General features: G+C 35.7%; 1 protein-coding gene across 3 annotated transcripts in view; it reads left to right on the top strand.

Moving 5' to 3' along the window:
• CDH12 (cadherin 12) overlaps positions 3,176-19,219 on the top strand; it is a 989,731-nt gene continuing 973,687 nt past the window's right edge. For 2 of the 3 annotated variants that reach the window (XM_021077037.1, XM_021077036.1), the window contains exon 1: positions 3,196-3,907. The gene's annotated coding sequence lies outside the window, so the exon portion shown is untranslated. Of the gene's footprint in view, positions 3,908-19,219 lie in introns of all 3 variants that reach the window. The other variant, XM_021077038.1, reaches the window with a different exon arrangement.

The raw sequence follows: 19,219 nt of genomic DNA, 5'->3' as shown, positions 1-19,219 counted from the left end.
TGATGTGTCTGTGATTTTCTTTGGCCAAGGAAATATAAACAGAAGAGCTGGATGTCACTTCTGAGCAAAAGTTATTGTTGTTTTTGTTATTTGAATGAAATCTCCTGGTTTCTATGTCTCCTTTCTTTTCCTGTGAGATTGGAACTGTCCTATCAGCCTGAGCGGTCTTGGATTAAAGAAGTTGTGAAGCAAAGCTATAGCTCACTAAAGAGACAGAGATACTTATTGAGAGAATGCAACAAGCATCCAGGAAGGAACTTGAAATCTTAAATTAAAACAATGACAATTATGGTAAAATAAATGATAAAATGAGGCTTTTAGTGATATTTTGGAAGTCTAGTTGATAGAACTTGTTGATGAATTGTGTGTAGGTGTAAGGTGGCAGTACTTGAATTCTGGCCCATATTGCATCATGTTTTAATTTTCCACAGACTTGTGATTAATTTTCCTTTGTTTACTGTCTTTATAGCTCTCCCTTGCCAACAGAGTAATCTTCTTATAATTTGATGATATCATTCCTTTTCTAAACAGCCTTCCATGGCTCCCTATTGCTAAAGAATTAAGTTATTTTCTTATCCTTAATTATCTTTCATACATTTTTAATATTCATTTCCTACTTTTCAGGGTATTCCTTCCTTAGAGAAACCCTACTTGTTTTATTATTCTTCTCCCAAAAAATGATTTTTGTGTTCCCAGTTAAATGTCTTGTCCCAGTCATCATTTTTGCTTTAGTACTCATTTTTCTTACCTCTAATTAATTGTACTTATGTTTCAATCAAGTTACATTAGGTTCACGTGTGGTAGCATACAATCTCCCCCACCCACACACATCTCATTGGCTTACAAATAAAAGCTTTATCACTCTCTCAAGCTTACATGTTCATCTTGGGACAGCTAAGACTTCAGTTTTCTCTTCATTTAGAAGTCGAGGCTGATAGAAAACCTCTACATGATGTGAGACAAACCTTTATTTGTTCTTAAACAATCTGCTGAGAAGAGATAACATTTTCTAAAATTTGTCTTTTGAAGCAAGTCAAAGACCAAGTCTGGAGGGAAGAATCATGTCCCTCCTTCATGGTGGACCTGCAAAAATCTCTACAAAGCGCACATCGATATAATTTTCCACATCATCATCTTTGATCTTTTCCAAATCCCACTGATTACATTAATCTGATCGTATCTACCTCATATTTTAAAGTTACTTCTTTCTCAACTCTTGCCATCTGTACTAATAATATAGCACATATTGTAATATGCTAGGCAGGGGTTGGGAGATTTTTTACAAGAGATAGATACTAAAAATTATAGGTTTTAAGTCCTAGGTTCCTCTGGTATTTACTCAACTCTGTCATTTTGGTGCAAAAGCAGTCATAGGAAATATGGAAAGATTGGGTGTGACTGTGCTCTGATCAAACGCTATTTTCCAAATTAGGTGCTGGTCTGCTGTAGTAGTTTGCAGAGCTCTCTCTTAGAGCAGTGACTCTCAAACTTGAGTGTTCATTGGAAACATCTAAGAGGATATTAAAGCATAGATCTGTGGATACTACTTTTGGAGTTTCTTACTGGATAGGAATGGGGAAGGGCTTGAAAATTTGCTGTTTCAATTAGTTTCCAGGTGATGCTTTTGCTACAGATCTGGGGACTGCACATTGAAAATCACTAACCTGCATAAAAGGCAATAATCTGTATTCAATGCCTTGCTATTTGTGATCAACAAATGCACTTAAATAAATGAATAAATTTTATTATAAAATAGAGAAGTAAACAATATTTATGGTTTTTGTTCATTAGTACATTCCTTTCTTCACAAAAGCCAGTGACACTTAGCCAGAGAATAAAATTTTATTGGCTACATGAGTGAGTTACAATAAAGTTAGCATTCATCTTTTTACAGTGACACACATACAGTTCTGTGAATATTATGCTTTTCCACATCTCCTTCACATGATGGACTGGTAACAAAATTATTTCGTTTGTAAAATCTCCCTGAGCTATTTCAGTGTCACGACACACAAAGCTTGGCTACACTGAATGCATCAACCCATTTGCATTACCTCAATGGGACAAGATGTTTTCGGAAAGACATATTAAGTTTATTCTTATTTTTTAATAGTGACATTGAAAATACATTCTTATTTGTGCAGTTGTTTTAGCTACCAATCCTATATTTGTAGTTATGCATATTTTAAAGCCTCCTAGACATTCTGTACGCTTGAGATTTTGACATACTTATATCAAATGATTATCTCCAACATCGCTGCGTTCTTGATGTGTAAAGTAACTTAAATTCTTAGAGAGAAAAGGATTCCTGGAAACTTGTTTAAACACATTTCCATTCAATTGTTACACCTCCATAGTGAAATTGTTGGAGCAGGTCATCAAGAGGTCGTGACTGTGGGTTACCCCTGGGCCTTCCCCCCGCTCCTCGGGTTGTACACGGGGCACACTTTTTCTGCCACTATAAGCCAGGATGCAGCAATGAGAGAGGTATGTGTTGTTGAGACCTTCTAGACTGTGTAAGGATGGAAAGCTGTTAAGGCCTCCCTATGGACTTTTGGGATTCCAGCTGGCGAGTGCGGAAATTTACTTTTCAGTTGCCTAAGGCAAACGACTTTTGTATGTTCCTTTGTTTATTAAAACAGCACATACCAATCTGGAATGCCCTACCCCTTCCTCCAGTCTTTCTTTGCCCTCCGTCCTGGGGCCAGTTTTCCAATTTCACCCCTGCGGAATTCCCATGGTTGTGAACCAACAGAAGTGTAAAGAAAGATCATCACGGATAAAGCAGATGTATTTTTGGGATTTTTGAAGAAGTAGCGTTGTTTTCAATAGTGTTCCTTTTCATTGTAAGTTTTCTGATCATTATCATATTCAATAAAGTTGTAATTTATCACTAAAAAAACTCCCCAGTTGGAGAAATTAATGTTAATTTCAAAATTGCTACAGTACCTAAATACTCCAAGATTAGATTCATTTATATAGTCTGAACACTTTTTAGTACCTCATGGAATCTGGACCAAGTTCTACCAGCGCTGAAACAGGTATTTACCTGTTCGTAAAAATCGCTCGAATAAGGTTGTCATTAATTAGCAGCTGATTCTTGTTCAGACAAGATTTAGAGAATGTGATAACATTCAGGTGAAAGTGGACTTTATTTTCTGGTTCCACAAAAATAAAGGAAGCTATTTACGGGAGTGAGGACTAGAATCCAAGCGTTTTGCCTCCCAGAACTTTTTGCCGATAGTTCTTTGATTTTGAACAGTCCTTAAGCGTTTAAACGCCAACGCTCCAGCGCTAACTCTGGTGCCCTCACTTTCTCCGCGCCCAATCTTCTTCCTCTACTAAGCTCTTTTAACGAGTGTTCGGAGAGCTTTGATTCTTTACAAGCCTTACGCAGGGAACGCTAAGGAAAAAAAAAGAACAACCAAGATAAATCTAAAATATAGGATTCAAGTACTTTTCACAACTCGTTGATGTGTCAAAGGCACGCTGTGTTTTGTTTTGAGGGCGGGGAGATGACTGGGAGGGAATCCTGGGTCCCCATTGGCTGGCCGCTCGGCGCTGCAGCTGAGCTCCAGCCGCTCTGCGAGCATCATTGATCTGAAGGGTAAACGTGGAGGGAGCCACAGAGAGGGGTCCAGGCGTTTCTGAGAAGAGAGGCAGCCGCTTCCAGGAAGAAAGTGGTGTCTGCTGGCTGCGCGGCTTGAAGTACCTTTTTGTGACTGAAAGAGGACACAATGCAAGGCAGTTTGCTGCTACAGTGATTTAGAAGAATAACACAGAGAGAAAGAGAGAGGGGGAGAGAGAGAGAATATCTCACCTTCCTTGCAAAGCCTGGCTTGTTGCATCTTGCTGCTGCTGCTGCTCTTTCTACTGCTGCTCCTGCAGCCGCTGTTTCTGCCATCAGGTAAGGCTTCCTTTTTTGATAGGGGATTGGATCGTGTGTGATCGCTTCAGGGTACACGAGCAGAAATTCATACATGATTAATAAAGTGCTACTAGCATAATCAGAAGCTGAAGGAGGGAGGTTGCGCGCGGATCTGGCCTCTGAATTAGGAACTGGTCTGTGGTTTTGCTTTGGGAAACTTCGGTAAGTTCTAAACAAGTCTTGTCTGCAAAGCTAGAGTTAAATTAAAAGGAGAGGGAAAGAAATGTTTTAGCCACTAACGTACCTTATTTGGCTTGGCTTAATTTTCAAAGGAAAATAGTGCCGGGTGTCCAACTAGTTATATTATAAAAGGCTCTGGTGATATCTTTTGTACACATATTTTCAAAGTCTTTGGTAAATATGTCTCAGCTGCTTTTTATTAACATACAGTAATACTCCTACCACCTTCTCCACTGTTTTTTTTAAGACATGTATGTTTTTAAACTTCATTAAAAATTAAACTGCTGTAAAGAAATTTAAGTGTTTCAATAGCTGGTCTCTCAGTATACAGCCATTTGAGTTTCCTACCACAAAACTAACATGGGACAAGTGGAAGAGGTACAGATTGGTAGATCTGCTATGGGTTATATAATAGGCATTTCAACATTATCGTAATGATGTGAATCATTTGGTGGTCCATTTAAAAAGTAAGACATATGTATAATATAGGGCATGCTAGTAAATCAATTTTAAAGAGATCTTCAGCATTTTATAAATATTTTTCTTTTTAAATATCTTTATTTGTCTCTTTTTCCATCTGAATCACAGTGTTTTCAGAACGTTTGTAGTACAGAGTGCTTGATGTCTCTTAGCTTATAGATATATTTCTCCGTGCTCCCTGGAGAGGGAACTGACATACTTTTGGTTGATTCTGTAACCATGGGATGATTTTCAGTTTCTCATCAGGCATTTTGAAGCTCATTCACAAACTGCTCAGCTAGAAAATTACGTTACATTCTGAGTAGGAAAAAAATTAAATGGAGTAGATTTGGAAAATGTGTTTACAGTTTTAAATACATGACCAAAACATAAAAATCCAACCATGCCAAGCAGGTATTTAGTTTGCTTGGTCTTTTCACCACACTGGATCGGTTTTAAGACTATAAAATAATATCCAGATTCACAGCTGCCCAGAAATATTGAACCTCATCTTTCAGTAGCATCACTTATTTATTAAACTATCCTAGTAAGTTGAGAATCATTTCAAATTTTATGTTTTCATTATTATTTCTAGAAAGGAATTTAAATGAATACCTTTTATGATAAATATTTTCATGATTCCAAGAAAGTTCTCTTCAGAATTAAAAGGCAGACAGTTACTTTCCTCAAGCCATAGCAGTTGCTTGCTGAATTGTTTTAGAATGCTCAGGAGCATAACCATACACAAAGTAGGAGCTTTCCACTTACTAACTGGCATATCAGCTGGTTCAGTAACAAAATCTGGGGACCATTCCTCTACTTGCTATAGAAACCACTGGAGTAAAAAGAGGTTTCATATTAATTTGAAAATCCAATTCCAGAATATATTTTACCCTTTATTAATAGCTCATACCTAGAGGACTTACTTTCAAGTGTAACCTTGCCAGCGTTAAGCCCCTTCCCCATTAAAGAAAAAAATAAATCCCATTTTCTTTTCTGTTATGTTCAGCAAATCTCTGGTTGCTAGATTCTTACCTTCTACTGCTATGGACCATTTTCAAGCAAGTAGGGGGGAGTTTTCATGCCAAGAATGCTTTTTTTCCTACTGGACCTCATTCTTTCCTCTGTCCTGCTTAGTGATGTGATCATTATAGATAACTCCTCCAAAAGGAGCTGAAGTATTACGAGAAGGAGGGTGTTGTTTGTTCTCTATGTGGGATGATACACATATTTAGTTCTTATCACAGCAAAAACACTGCTTAGTTTATGGAAAAAAAATCCTATTAATGCTTCACATTACATACATATACCCCAGTATAACTGCATCCTTTATGGATAAGACACAAAATTGGTATCCTTAGATTGAGCATCTTTTGCATCTGGTATTTTGGCAGAATGTGTTTCATGTCTGTGATATTGGTTGAAATCAATCATTTATCATGTAGTGGTTGGTAAGAATATCTGTCACTCCTACATCTTAAAATGCATTGTGATGAATGTCAGATCACTCTTGCTGATGAAACAGAACAGCAGATAGTCTACTTAAACTGTTTTTACATGAAATGTGAAACATTACTGTTTTCATACCTATGCCATTTAGACATCATGTCATTAAATCTAATAATTGCGATAGGAAGATACATAGAGTGATGGTTCTCCTCAAAAGTGAGCCATATTTTCTTGTGAAAGTATCAAATATAAGAACTTGTATAACAAAATGACCTACTAGTAGACTCTGTTGTAATTGCCTTTTTACTTCCAAAGGAAAAGTGTGATTCCAGATGTCTCATTTAAGGTAAGAGTCTATTATTTTAGCCTTATAACAAATTATAGCTCTTTTTAACTAAGTATGTCCTGTATTACCATGTCAGTGTTACCATATGATTAAATAACATTTTACTTATAATGTAGCACCAATTCTTGATTCTATTTATATTAAGCTATAGGTGGAAATAATTTCATTCTTCCTGTTAAACAAATACAGAGTTTTATTTTTATGAATAGGTTCAATTTATTTGGAGAAAAATAAACTTAATTATTTAAATAAGGGATGAAAATCTATGATTTTTACTAAGAATGTTCTTTTTAACTTTACTAATAAATGAAGATTGAACAATTTATACCCTTAGCTTTTAAAAGCATTTTAACTTTTGGTTTTAGGGCAATTACATTTTTTTCTGGATTATCATCCTAAAAGTGTGATGTATCATCGCCAAACTTCAGAAGGAAAATATGTGTATGTGTGAATGTGAGCAATACTGCCTGTGTTGAATATCAATAGTTTTTACTCAAAGTTATTTTTAAGCATCATGTGATGAGATGACTAATAATATGGAGTAACATTTTTAGAAAAGACTAAGAGAAAATTACAACTTTTGAAAAACTGAATAACAGATGAACCTCACATAATGTTATTCTACTCTTTCTGAGATCCTTGATAAATATTGTAAGAATTCATTTATGAAATGATTAATTATTATTTAATAAGCACCTGTTAAATTATTTCACAGTACTTGAAAGCAGGGATTATGTTTATTTTTATAAATATAGCTTCATTTAGGTTTATATCACTCTATCATATATAGTTCATGAAATAAGGGATAAATTACATCTTCACTATGCTTTGATTATTTTTTTTACTAAAGGGTTATGGTTTTCTTTCATAACCCTTGCTCTGTAACTAAGTAATTACTCTGTAATCATATTTATATTACTTTGAATATGAAATGTTTCATTTGAACAATGTAAACTTTTCCTTAAAATATGTACATCTCATGCATATACCTGTAAAGATTTTAGTGAGGGCAGATGAGGCCCTAATCTGTGCACAGTTACTCATTAAAGAAATACAGGATTTACATGCAACTGCTACATTTAAGTGTTCAAATGGCTGAAGGATGCATTCTTGGTTCTAAGTACCAAAGAAGTAATTAAACTTTAAGAGATATGTTGTGAATGTAGACTTATCCACAAATTAGGATGCTAGTTACAGGTGTCATTGATTACCTTAATATGTCCTATAATCAATGGATTCTGTAACTCACATTTGCATCAAAATCACTATAGCATGTCAAAATATTTGTTTATGTAAAGGTTAGAGTCATGATTGACTATCTGCATAATGATGTCAAAAGACCATAACCTGAGTCAGACAATGGAATGGAAATTTTGAGAATTACTTTAAAGCCATTTTTGGGAAAGTTATTTAGCTTTCTTTGATGCTTGTTTTTTTCTCTTGATTTAGCATATTATTCCACAGACACAATGATCTGATGGTTAGGTCTTTTTCTTTTTAAACTTCTATGACTATAGCAAGCTAGATTTGTGGAGATTAACTGCAGCCAGGGCTAGTCTGCTGGGTTAAAGGAAAACATGTGGTGGCCAGGATTTGTTGTGTGCTGGAATTTACTTGTTATGTTGGGATAGAAGTGGTTTCAGGTCACTTATCTTAAAAAAAAAAAAAAGCCCATTTATTTTTGGCAAGAATGCTTTTAGTGAATAGGCATGAATGTTTCCGGTACTTTAAAAAATCAGTGAAAATTAGATTACAATGAAACTTTTACCACTAAATATCAAAAGGAGTAGAAGTCAAGGAAAGAGAACAGGAGGTATCTAGAGAGAGAGGACAGAATCATGGGAAATTTGTGGAGTTGTTTTCTTATAGATACTTGAGCATGTGAATAGATCAGGTGAAAATCTTTAGAAAGAGAAAGGAAAATAAATAATGGATCAAGGTTTTAAGAGTACTGGAGGAGTCATAAAGACATGATTGCTAGTTGACCCTCAAACTGGATTGGGCAGTTGGAGGCTCCTCACCCTCTCCTCTGTCCCTGGAATGTAGTCATGCCCACCATTCCCACACTAGGAGCTGTTTCAAGGACAGAGCCTTGAGAGAGGAGGGTGTTGTTGAGGCCATCTGGACTGAATGCATGACTAAGCCCCTGGAGGCTCTCAATATGAAGATTTAAGATTCTGGCACTTGGGTGCAGAGATCTATTTGTCTTGTGGCTGCTCCCTTGCTTATTAAACCCACCACCTACCAATCTGGTGTGGACTACCTTTTTCTTCAATTTCTTTTCAGCCTCCATGTATGGGGCCAGTTTCACATAACACCTGGGAAACTCCTGAGTTTGTGAGTCAACAAAGAGATGATGAAAATTGATAAAACTCAGGACATATGTGGAAGATACACAGAAGATGTCCTTAACTTTAATAATGCAAGTGAAATAAATATCAAATAATGTTAGCTGACATTTCATCACTTATTAAAATAAGATCTTGAGTAACAAAAAGGGTTGTTAGGAAATAATCAACCAAAATGGGATACTTCAGAGTGTAACTGAAAGAGATCGAGGTGCTTGGTAAATGTTGAGGACTAGAGGAAATTAACCTTAATAGACTCTGTTTTGTCCAGGAAAAAAAAATTGGGGTGCTATCATAAGCACTAAGTGGTGTTATATTTAAAACTATTTCTCAGGAAAGAGTATAGGAATATTTAGAGTAACAAGCAAATAACAGTATACTCAAAATGAACTGTCCTTCTACAACTTTGTGAGTCAATATTTCCATAAAGGTTAGCCATTACTCCAAGGAATGTGATTTCAGGCAGATTTAAAAGCAAGATTTTACTACTCTTCTCTAATTACTAGCAATAGGAGAGTGAGTAAAAAGTTATAAATAAACTCTTGGCAAGATTTTATGTTATATGTTTACCTAGGCAAGAATGGGAAGCACAAAATACTTTTCTGAAATAGAAGAGTGTCTCACAGTGAAACATTTTGTTATCTTAATCATTACCCAGTATTTGTGCTAAACAGCCTGCTAGAAGGTCATCACTGTAAGATCCTAATATAGAAGGAAGTTCTGTGTTAGAATTTTATCTGTTGGGACCAAAATTGAAATTATGTCAAGTCAATAGCACATGCAGTGAATTTCCATATATACTAAATGTAAATATTTTACATTTTAACAACAAATATTAAAATATTTATTCTCAGTACATTCAAACCTCAATATTTCACATATCTATTTAACAAGGGATTGTATATGCTTAAGATTATAATACTGGTATGAGGGAAACAAAAATATAAATGAAAATTTATGGCGTGAGGTCTCTCACACCTTCAGTGATACTGTCTAATGGTTGTTTCTTTGAAAAACAAAATTTAAAGTCAGTCACTTTCAAAATAGATAATCACACTGTAAAAGAACAGAACCATCTCATAGAGTTGGGGCTGGATTTTAAAATGTGAAATATTTTTGGAGGGCAATTTGGCAGCATCCATCAAAATTTAAAACCCAGCTATTCCAATACTCAGATTAAATTCTGCAAAAATATTTTCTTGTGCTTTTTCCATTGCCTTTGGATTTTATTATTCTCTCCTTGACTGCTTGTTCTTTCTCTTCAGATCCTTGGACAAGACAGGGATTAAGAGTGTTGACCTTCCATGCATTTGAAAATTTGTCAGTTTTCATAGTCAGCCCTCCACTTCCACTGTTCTTATGGATCCACGGCTCTGCATCTGTGGATTCAACCAACCATGGATTGTGTAGTGTTTACAATAGAAAAAATCTGCATATAAGTGGACCCTTTGTAGTTCAAACCCATGTTGTTCAAGGGTCAGCTCTAAATAGATGCTATCAGAGTATCTCAGAGCCCAGTCTTAGACCCTACTTCTTCTCTATATAGAAACCCACTAAAGAGCTAATCTGCTCTACTAGCCCAGGTTTAAATGGCACCTGTACGCCTCTTTCCAAATTTGTGTCTTTGTCTCTAATCCTTGTGCTGAGTATCAGAATTCCTACTTAGTATTTCCATTTGTGCATCTGTATTAGTCTGCTTGGGCAGCCATAACGAAATACCATAGACTGAGTGTCTTAAAAAATGGAAACTTTTTGTCTCACAATTTTGGAGGGTGAGAAGTACAAGATTAAGATGCTGGCTGGCTAAATTCCTGGTGAGAGTTTCATAGTTTGCAGATGGATGTCTCCTTGCTGTGTACTCACATGACCTCTTAGTACTGATGCAAAGAGAATGAACAAGCTCTCTAGTGTCCCTTATAAGGGCACTAATCCCATCATGAGGACCCTTTCCATATGACCTCAACTAACCCTAATTACTTCCCAAAGGCCCTGTCACCAAATACGATTGTATTGGGAGTTAGTGATTCAACATATTTGGACCCTGAGTTTTGAGGGTCATAATTCAGTCCATAGCAACATCTAATCATTTTAAACATGTCTTGTTCAAAACCAAACCCTTGGTTTCTGCTCATTCTTACCACAACCTAAATATACTTATTTAAGAAATTCTCTTTATATATGTAACCTATATAATTATTTATTTATTTTTTAAGAACTTAGGGTCAACTCTGAGGCTTGCTTTCCCCATTCTCTCCACAGTCAGTGCCACTGTTGAATCTGTTGGCTTGGCTTTGTGGCATTATGGTCTAGATGTATCTTTCATCCAGTCACTTCTCACCTCCACCACAGTTACCTTTGATTTAACTACTAGGTCTCCAAACTGGTCTTTAAAGACTGCTTCCACTTTTATCTCCTTCCCTCCACAGTTTATTGCACAAAAGCCAGATATAAACCCCCCAATATTACCGCCAAAGTACTTACTTCTCATGGCTTCAAGCCAATATCTGGCCTCACGTCACCATTTTCTCTCTCATTGTATCCATTTAGTCCCTGCACTGGGAACATTGCCCTCTTTGCTTCCCCTTTTACTTCATGTACATCTTGCTTTAAAAATTCTTACTTCAGAGCTATGTTCTCTACTCTGTTAATAGCATTTCTTTTCTAGAAGAATTATCTTTGCCCATTATTCATTTAATTTTATTTAAATCAGACCCACTTCAACTTACATGATACCGCATTATATTTGTTTGTCTTCCAAAATAAAATACAAACCCCATGAGGGAAGCCCTACAAAAGTACCTGGCATTTAGGAGCCTTCAGTAAGTGTTTGGTGAATGAATAAATGAATGGTTGAAAGAATGGGTTTAAATTCATCTAAACATATTAATGTATGTGAAAGGAGTTTGAGCAATTTGCATATTGATACATTAAGTGTGATTATAGAAAGAGAGCAAAGTGAGATGTACCTGAGAATTACATGACTTTTTCGAGTAATCAGGCATAAAACTTGACCCATAAATGTGATAATCACTAACTAGTATTCAGTATTTGGTGCTGAAACAGTGTTCTCCCATTAAAATGATTAAGGGAATAAAAAGAACACAATTTGAGTGTCATCCTACCAAAAAATGGTTTTAAAGTTAAGACAGAATAATTTGGACAAGTACTAGTTGTCTTTTCACCTCAAGATTCAATACTATCTCACTGTGTATAATGTCTCTGATTTCCCATGGTGTCTACAATTAAAATAAACCTCCCAGGATACACTAAAAAGGAGGAAGAAGGCCTATAAAGATCTGTCTTAATTGGCTCTGAGATTCAGTTTTGTTATCTGAAGAAAACAGAGAAGAATCAGTATTAACACCTGGACTTGTGTCTCTGCAAAATCCAGAGCTCCTAAAGTAACAATTAAATGGCTTAATCTTAAAACCCTCTGAGGTTTAATTCAGTAGCTCTCTTCAGAAGGGCATTGCTAATTCTTCCTGAATTGCTGCTGCTGCTCACTGCACTGCGTTAATTTGAACAGTATTCAAAATTCCATTCTCTCTAATGGAGTTAATTGCATTATGAAAGTCGGCTTATAGTGGAAACTTATTTCCTCTCCTCCTGGAGTATATCTCTACAGAGTCCTTCCCCCCCCCTTTCAACTTGACTCATGTGCACGTTTATACAGGATAATGTCACAAATGCAGCTGGCCCTGTTTAAACAAAGTTTCAAAGTATATTCTTTAAAATATGTGTATATACACCAAAGTATATCAACTACCCAGAGTGCCTACAGTTTTGTTCATGCTCAGGCCATCTGATCTAATAGACTCCAGGTCCTTGGAACATTAACAAATCCCCAAGCTTTTAAATAGGCTGTGACCTGTTCATTTAGAGGGCTACTTCAATAAAACGAAGGCTCACTTAGGTTAATGATGGATCATGGAGCTGTTTGGTTTGCAGTGAGCTAAGTTGCCTATTATCCCCTAACATTCATGTGAGTCATGTTATCACATCCAAATAATGAGCCAATCCCCTTCCCTTGTTCCAAGTCATTACTGGAAATCTTAGTGTATAAGTCCATGAAGCTTTATGCCTGGTAACTGCAGATGAATTATTATTTTTGCCATGAGTATAAAATTTCAGCTAAGGGTCTTTTTCCTCATGAGCATATCAGCAGCTTATTCAAAAGTTCATCTGAGCATCTTGAACAGAAAGGCAGACATTCATTCCATCTCCCCGTGCTCTTTCATTTAAACCTCCTTCAAGTTATATTCACATTTACCATCTACTCTTGTTACCTAATGCATGTGTATACAAGTATGCCCAAAGACACAGAGAAACAAATAGACATTGAAACAGTCCATAATTTAAAAATGTCACCTCAATTGTAAATATCATATCAAGGGACCAAAAATCTGTTGTATGATGCCAACATGGTGATTGCTTTCTTTACATGTTGATTTTCTATAAATTCTGTACATATTCATGCTAAGAAATCTTTAAAATGAAGGAAATATATTCTTCTGCAAAATGTATTTTAAATATTTTTCAAAGCACTTCTGTGACACTCTTACATTTCATATTTATCACCCATGTGGTGTGTGTGTGTGTACACACACAAATGTTAAAAGCAACTTCTCCAGTAAGATCTCTAAAGCTTGCTAAATGTTTCTGATAGAAAGCAATAAACCCTTTTGGCATTAATCCTTCCTAAAAATGAAATACTTCTACACTATAGAGAAAGCTATATAAAATATGAATGACAGGAAGAAAACAACTTCATTTATTCTTGCTCTGAAATTTATGGTGTGGAGATGACAACCATGGGGGAGGTGAAGAATGGCGAATTCTTCTGTGTTTGATGCTAATTTTACAGCACAATGGAAAAAGGGAACATTGTGCCATACTCTGGCTCTCTAAGTGAATTTGTTTAAAGATGGCCCATTAGTTCATGTCACCATTGAGAACTAGTATTTTATAAATGATTTTGCAAACAGACTTGGGAAAAATCTCCCAGTACTGTGAATTTACAAAGAACTATCCTGAAAAATTATTATATTTGTGCTTCCCAGTTGCAAAGCTATGATTAATAACTTTAATGCAGAGCTAAGATATTTTCATAAGTGGTTACTTAACCAATTTTTGTAAATACATTTACTCTTCCATTCTTTAATGCCAAGGAAAGTTTCAAACTTTGTGAAAGTAAAAGTTAATTTTAAGCTGAAAAGGTAGAGCCAAAATTCCCTTATCAAAAACAAACCAAAAAGTGTACCTATCATTCTCTGACAGAAATTAAAAGTAAAAATATTACAAAATGCTTGAAGACCTTTCCTTTTTCTTTGACATATTGTGCCTTGTTTAAAATGCATTTAACTGTGTCTGTTTAACATGTTTAAACTATATCCAGAGAGTTTTACCATGACAGAAATCAGTTTGAATATTTTTGATGATTAATTGCAAAAATATCAAGACCTCCCATAGTCTCTATTCCTCATTCTTTCTTTATTGCTCAGTAGTTTCAGTTTTACCTATAGTCTCATCTTAAAAAATCCAGAAGGGTTAGCGTCTCTGATTTTCTTACGGAATTTCATCTTTATTTCTGGGTGACCACTCACCTTGTAATTTAACATTCTAGAGCTATCTTGTCTTATTCTTGACTTACCAGGCACCCTTGACCTGTAAAGTCAATGGATCATTAGTTAATATGTGATTCCAGGTTATTTATTTGACCTTACGTCTGGTCCCTGACTCTTCTCAGCTTCTGTAATGATCGATAACTTTACATCACTCCCTTGTAAAAAAACTCCTGGGCGATATCTCTCATGGAGTTCCTGTCACTGGATTACATAGCTCTTCTCTTGAGCTCTGCAACTGATAATTTCCATCCATCTTAACAGAGTCACGGAATGTTCATTTTCCCCTTGCGTTGTGTAAGGTTTTGTTTAGGTGCATGTAATAATTTTAGCCATCTGCCATTTAAAGTACTTTTGAGATTAATTATTTAACACTATGCATTTCAGGTGACATGTTTATATTTTAAAAGAAGCCATCTGGAGGTAATGTTTAATCCAAGTCATGACTAACAGCATTTGGGATTTCATTAGAATTCTATGGTGCTATTTTGAGGGTTTTTTTCCCCCTCTTTTTAAATATAACCTGTTTGATGTTTTCATCATTTGTCATCTGATATGGTTTGCCACTTATATGATAATTGCTACTTTTCTTATTTAAGTATATTTCATAATTTATTATAAGTGCAGTGCCTGCTCATGGCAAGGGAAATCAGTTATTGCTTGAATGAACTGTTCATTCACTTCATTCATACTGCTGAACTGAACTCTTCATCTCTCTTATTCACCCGATATCCCACTTCCCAGAGATTACTGTTCATACCAGCCGTTCCTATATATTCTTAAGAAACTTTCTGCCAATTTATAAATGCATGAATATATAGAAGACTTTTCTCTGTCTTCAATTTACTTGATGATTGTGTGACCTAGTTCATTTCCTGTCTTTGACCTAATTGTTTAACTTGAGTTCTCAGATGCCCACATACCTTTGGTTTTCCCTTTTACCTCACTAGCAATCCCTTTTCAGTTTTATTTGCTGGTTTCTTCCTTTTTCCCTTAATATTGAAGCAGCTTTGGTTTCTTCTGTCTGTCTACACCCACACATCCTAGTGATCTCATCCAAGTTCATAGTTTTAAACACCATATGTTGACAGCTCCCAAATATATATCTCTAGCTCAGACCTCCCCAAATCTAATCTATACCCAACTGTTTTCTTGGCACATAACACATATGTATACCAAATAGACCTCTTAAATTCACGTGCCCAAAATGAACTTTTGGTTGCCACTCACAAGTATATCCTATTCTCAGATTTTGCCTTGTCTATTGATAAACTCCATCCTTTTAGTAATTCGAGCTAAACTTTGTCAAACTCTCTTACATCTTCTGTTTATCTCTCATTGCATATCTAAGCTGATAGGAAATCCTGCTGGCTATACTTCCAGAGTGTATGTAGAATCTTCCCAATTTTCAGCAGTTTCACTGTTCTCACCAAGATTCTAGCAATAATAATTACCTACACAACTGACTGCCTTAGCCATTTGTCTCATTCTAGCCCTCCAAAGATTAGCAACAAATTCGTCTTTTAAAAATAAGTCAGCATACATCACCTCTCTGTTCAGAATGGCTCTCCATTTACCTCACAGGAAATGCTAAGGGTCAGTATGATCTGTACCCCTCTATCTTATTTCTGGTCTATTCTCCCTACATTTTCCCTCTTTTCTCATAAGGCTTGTGCACCGCTTCTTGCTTTTCCTGGAATTTATGGTGCTTATCCTCACAGTTGCTAGCCATTCTCCCTGCTGGAATTCTATTTGCCAGATAACCTATTTGCCTGGCTGCCTAGAAGTGTCTTTATTCAAGCTCCCCCCCCCTTCTCTATGAGATCTATGCTTACTAATCTGTGTAATAGTGCAAATAGCACGAACCCCATAGGCAATACGACCACCTTATCCTGTTCTACATTTTTCTTTTTCCACATTGTGTTTATGATTTATTTCCACTTCTCTTTTCTGGAATGTAAACACTTAGAGAATAGGGGTCTCTACATTTTGTGCACTGATCTATCTCAGGACATAACAGTATCTGGAAGACTAGCACATAGTAAGCATTTGATATAAATGTGAACATAAATTTTGTATATATAAATAAATGAATGACCAAATTACTCCAGATTTCTTGTATGGCTTCTCTGTTTTAAAAGCATACATGACATGTACCAGCACGAGGAAACACACTGTCTTTTCTTTTTAAGGAAAAAGAAGAAAGGCAAATCATTTTGTATATTTGTTTATAAGAAGAGAAATGTAGTTGAATTTTAGGACCATGAAACAAAACATCTACAGTCTAGTTTCTTCTGGTTTATTGATGTGTGACTGTAATTTTGTAGTATCAACTGCACTTGAAAAATTGAAATCAGAGATTTAACTTGATGGTTTGTAAGATTGCTTCATAGTGATGGTGGAGGATAAACAAGGTAAAAATGACTTCTGCCTGATGCTCTTTTGTATCTAATATTCATGTACTTTGCCCTTTTTACTCTTAAGTGTTCAGTTATTTATTTATAAAACAAGATGTAAGTGTGGGAGTGCATGCATATGAGCACATGTATGAAAACAGTGTCTGTCTATATGTCTAAGTGTTTGTTACAAAATTGACTTACAGCAAATCAAAGTATGTAATTCCAAGAGGTGTAAGTCATTTCAAGTGTAAATTATACATAGAACCATGCACATATAATCATACACATCTCAAGAAAGAGAACAGCATTGAGAGAGGGAGGAGGAGAGACAGAGTTTTAATGAATTATACCCAATTATTTGAGTTATAAATATTTTCCATTTACGAATATTTAATACACTATTTAACCCTGTACTTTTCTGTTGTCAGACAAATAATCTATGGTACACCAAGAAAACAAGAAAAAGAGTAAAGAAACTGCCAAATATATTTAGTAAACATTATGTTAACATAAAACAACAATGAAAGTAAACCTATAGCTTAAACGGCAGACTTACATAAAAGGCTAAAAATATTTTATGCAGTGTCTATTATTTTTAGGTAAATGCCCTCTTATCTGATTGTCCTAGTTCATTTGAGCTGCTATTAATTAAAAAAAAAAGAACATAAACTGAGTATTTCTCATAGTTGTACAGGCTGGAAAGCACTGGTAGATTCTGCCTGGTCACTGCTGTGCTTCCTGGTTCATAGACCTCTGTCTTCTTGCTCTTATATGGTAGATAGGTTGAGAGTGCTTCCTGGTGTCTCTTTTATCAGGCACTAAACCCATTCGTAAGGGTTCTGCCCTCATAACCCAGTGCCCCCCCTCAAAGACCCCATCTCCCAAGACCATCACATAGAGGGTGAGGATTTCAACATATAAATTTTGAAGGACACAATAGCACTGCCTTTAATGGAAGGTTTTGTTACTGTTGCTTCAATGTTAATAAAATTAACTATTGAATCAGTGTATTAGGTAGTATTAAGTCACAGAAGCAGAGCCCACTCTAAATTTCGTGAGAACTAGGGATTAATTTTTAGAATGAACTCGCACAACTAAGAGTGAGTTGGGGAAGTGAAAGTTTGGAAAAAGGAGACTAAAGTCAGAGAGAAAAAGCTGCTACCTATTCTGCCTGAAGCTCCAGTGGGGGTGAAATAGTCAAAGCCAGCAAGGAAAGCTGGGAATCAAAGCATGTAGGGCCACTGAGGTGACAGGTCATGACAAGATGCTTAAGCGGAGGTCTATAAGAAGCTATTTCCTCAGCTGAGCAACTGCATGTGTGGGTCTTCAGCCAATAAAGGGAGGTTGGGGGTTCTCAGGCTGCTGTACTTTGTGTGGGAAGCCTTCAGGAGGAAGAGCAAATAGAGGAATACAGCAGATTGGGGACCAGTTGGGCCCACTTTTCCACTTCTGGATCTGTCCATCAGATATTTGCCCATAATGGTTTTTGAGAATATTGGTTGATCCTTCACTTTTTTATAATGATTTTTATTTTTTCCATTATAGCTGGTTTACAGTGCTCTGTCAATTTGCTACTGTTACAGCAATGTGACCCATTTATGCATATTTGTATACATTCTTTTTTCTCATGTTAATCCATCATTAACATGATCTAGTCCATCACAAGTGACTAGATATAGTTCCCAGTGCTATACAGCAGAATATCATTGCAAAGGCAATAGTTTGCATCTGTTAACCCCAAATTCCCAATCTATCTCACTCTCTCCCCCCCGCATGGCAACCACAAGTTTGTTCTTCATGTCCATGATTTTCTCTTCTTTTAAGCTATGCTTCTGGTCGGTTCTCTTCAGCAACCATCTGGAAAATTATTCCATATTTTGTATTTATGAAATGTATTCCCAGCTTCACCGAGGTGTTACAGCATGGTGCAGCAGGTCTATTTATCCTCACCATGACATCCAAACACACCTCTTTCAACTATGTTTATCTTCCATAAAAAGGAAGCAGCAAAATTAGGTTTCCACCTAACATGATAGTCCTATGGTTCAACATCTAAGTGCAGTTTCTATGTCAATTATATTTAATATTAATAGTTTGATTTAATCCATCTGTTTTTCCCCTGAGTTCTAGTCTACATTAAACAATAATGAAAATAATGAAAAGCAATATGTAATAAATGATCAACACTGCAATTTGTCCAGAATGTACATGAAAAAATATGGTGTGATCTTTCACTTCTCTCTTCATAGTAATGGACATATTTTTACATGACTAAAATATCAACAACCTGTTAGCATTCTTCACTTATATTTGTGTATAGTACAAAATGTTTATCTGACATATGGCAGCATTCTGGAAGGTCTAATAATATCCTTAAAATTTTGAAATATTATCCTCTTGTATCTGGGATTATTTTATATGAATCTGATGTCCCATATTTTTATTTCATTCCTTTATTTAGTAAATATTTATTTGGTGATATGCTATAT

This window comes from Sus scrofa, chromosome 16, assembly GCF_000003025.6.
Source record: "Sus scrofa isolate TJ Tabasco breed Duroc chromosome 16, Sscrofa11.1, whole genome shotgun sequence".
In the NCBI taxonomy this organism is placed as follows: domain Eukaryota; kingdom Metazoa; phylum Chordata; class Mammalia; order Artiodactyla; family Suidae; genus Sus; species Sus scrofa.
The sequence above is the reverse complement of the archived record's forward strand: the minus strand, read 5'-3'. Positions and strand labels throughout refer to the sequence as shown.